Here is a 3557-nt window from a genome sequence, read left to right as displayed (position 1 = left end):
ATTTACACACACACACATACATACATACACATATTAGAGAAATTTTGAGGTAAAAAATGAGGCTCGAAACAAAAATGTACAACAAAAATCAACTTTATAAGAACCAATAAGATTCAATATAATGATGTAAACCATGGGGGATGATTCACCATTTTGGAGTTAAAAAAAAAAAAAAAACTACTTTTTAAACTTGTATTTTCAACTTATCTCGTTACGATTTCACTCAAATTTCGAGTGGTAGCACTCATTGGATGCGAAATTTAATTTTTTATCCAAGGAGTAATGATGCTGCATAGTTCCAATGGACCCTAATACATACATGAAAAAGCGTGATACACATTTTTTCATGTATTTCACATTTTTCCTGTAGTAGGGTCCATCGAAAGTATGCAACATGGGTACTCCTGGAATGAAAAATTAAATTTCACATCCAATGAGTGCTCCTGCCCGAAATTTGAGTAAAATCATAGGGAGATAAGTTGAAGATATGAGTTGAAAAATTAGTTTCACCCTTTTTCCAGTCGAAAACTTGATCAAGTAATCTAATATTATTTTATTACTTTCACTATTATTTTATAATATTCTTTAGGAGGCCCATTTTCGACCTCAAAATTTCTCAAATGCATACATATGAATTTATGAATTAGAGTTTAATTTAAAAATCCAATTTTTTAACTAAATGTAAAGTTATTAAATTTGAACCAATGGATAATATGAAAGCGTTAGATGACCTTGGTGCTGACTTGGCACCACCTCCAAGGTGACACAATTACTTGGGGTGACACAACATCCATGATGTTCAAGCTACACCGTAATGTTGATGTGGCACTAAGTGCTAAATATTCAATGGACCATATCTTAGTGGCTTGGGATTGGATTTTAATAAAATCTATATCATAATGCTCTCGACAAAAAGAAGGTGATGGTGGCCTCAAGAAGGAGGTTTGAGTTGAGTAAGAAAAGTGAAAATTTAATAACTCCCACCCCCTTAAGGTTTCCTAGGAGGTTAGGCATGGGGTGTGAATTATAGAAGATGAAAATTTAGTACCTTGTGTCCTTAACTAGGATTTAAGGGGATTGGATATGCTAGATTCATGGAAAATTTTAGGGGTTAATATTTGTATATGGGCTAATTTTGCATGCTTTTTCCAAAAAAAATGGATTCACTAATTTCCATTTTTTCTAAAAATAATTCGAAAAATCACTAAATTTTTATAGAGACTATATAAAATAATTAGAATTTTGAATATTTTTACAAAAATATCACCAAACATTTTATAGTTTACATATTAGGGACTAGTAAGATTTGCCAAGGTTTCTAAAATTTAAGATAAATTTCCATCCTTAAATTTTTCCTTGGTTATATTTGTTGTGTCAGTGGTTGATGAGGTGGGATTTAATTTCTTTTTGGTCATGTCTTAGTACTCAACACTAGTCCCCTTGGCACATCCATACATCCTATTATAGAAGTTGACTATGATTCCAATATTTGTCCCCAAATCCCAAAAACTCTCAATGTTAAATTGAACACCACCCACAAGTCCTTGAATTTTATAGCCCTCTAGGCTATCTCATGTAAAGTACAAAGCCTCAATATCCTCATGTTGGATCTTATGTGATAGTTTATGCCATAGACAAACTTGTTAACCCATAATTTCTCTATGTTTATATGTGATGCATATCTCAATAGTTCCATGAACCTAACCTCATATTCATGTATTGATTTTCTATTTTGTCTTAATGAATTAAACTCATTCTTTTGTACTACAATAAATTCCTTAGAAAGATAATGTTCTCTAATTAAATTATGCTTGAATAATTCCGCTGAATTTTTGAATAGATCCATCCCTAACTATGGTACTAATGTCTTTATCCAAAGCAATACACTTCCCTTTAACTAGAATATGGCCATGAGTTCTTAAATGATTGAGGTGTAACCCCTAAAAGGAATACACATTTCCATGTTTTCCAACTATACTTTAGTTATCTACCCATATGTAGAACCCGAAAACTCTTATTTTTTCACCTTTTCTAACTCTCTATAAGCATAGTTACTTAGATGATTGTTTGATTCTTTAGCATGTACATAGACTGCTCCCTCCTCTCTTTCCAATCCGCTCACTAATTCATCATGCATATTTTAAATGAATACATCATATTGATCACCTCTCTAATGTTGAATTTTCTATAATATGTATAACTAATATAATTTCTACCAAATAATTACTTCATAATGATTTCCAACAATATTTCTATGCCACTATTATTATTGAATAATTACACTTCATAAATTATCAACAGTAAATGCAGCAAAAACAATAAATATCATAGAAATATAGCCATGCACAATAGAGAACAAATTTTGACCCTAGGAAACCTAACCTTGGTAGAAAACCTAACAAATTTTCTTTAAGATAAATTATTCGTCAACAAGGTTTACAAATCAATAATTTGTTTATAAATATGTGCCAATATCCAAATCAAAATACCAGTCAAACCATGGCCACCTTCAAAATTCAACAAAAAATTGTTTAGGGTTATCCAAAACCCTCTTTCCCTTTTCGGAGGTGCGGTCAACATCCAACATGCCTTGAACTATCCTCTTCAAGGTTTGTGGCCGGCCCTACAATCCCTGCGACCTTTGGCCATTGCATCATGTGTCCCATCCATCTTGTGGCCCTACGGACTTGTGACCCTACGACCTTCCCTCTCTCTTTCTGTGACTTCTTTGCTAATATTTTTCCCTCCAATTAGATTTTTGCATCCTCTAACTATGGCTCCAAACCTTGGATTTTTCCATAAAACCTTAACTTCTCAGATTGACCTCCTTCATGCTTGGATATGGATCCTTGCTACCCTATTCCATGCAAGAATAATCTTTATTTCTCTTCATTGGATGGAGAAAATGGAATGTCACATCATCTATATATACTAGTTGAATGTGGGTAAAATTACCCAAGGGACACACCCTTTCATTTGGCTGGGCCGACTTGGTGATCTCAAAAATATTTTTTTTATTTTAATTCTTCATAATTCTTCTAGGCTAGCTTAAGCATGTGAGAATACCTCCCAATGCTACACAAAAAATGAACACTCCTTAGTGAGGGAGGTATTCTCCTTGGCTGCAAATATATTTCTCCTTCCATAAGAACAATTCATGATCTTTCTATGTTGATGTAGTGCCCCCTCACATGCACATCTATAGATATAGATCACTCCATCCCAAATTAGGCAATGTGAGTATCCCGGGCCATTTACCCCTAGCCAAATCGACATGGCCTAGCCAAATTAGCATGGCTTCTCAAGTAAATGTATCAATCTCCTCTAATCAAATCAACATGACCTAGCCAAAGTCCTTCATGGCTTCTCAAGTGAATTACATCAATCTCCTTTGGTCAAATTAGCATGACTCAACCAAAGTCCTTCATGGCTTCTTAGGAGAAGATCTATCTAATCCCGTAGTTTCCCTGCGTCATTAACCCTTGGTAAAATCAACATGACCCAACCAAATCAACATGGCTACTCAGGTGAATGTATCCATATCCCTTGCTCAAATT

This window comes from Pinus tabuliformis, chromosome 5_2, assembly GCF_031772625.1.
Source record: "Pinus tabuliformis cultivar Carrire ecotype Pingquan chromosome 5_2, CPIR1, whole genome shotgun sequence".
NCBI lineage: Eukaryota > Viridiplantae > Streptophyta > Pinopsida > Pinales > Pinaceae > Pinus > Pinus tabuliformis.
The sequence above is the reverse complement of the archived record's forward strand: the minus strand, read 5'-3'. Positions refer to the sequence as shown.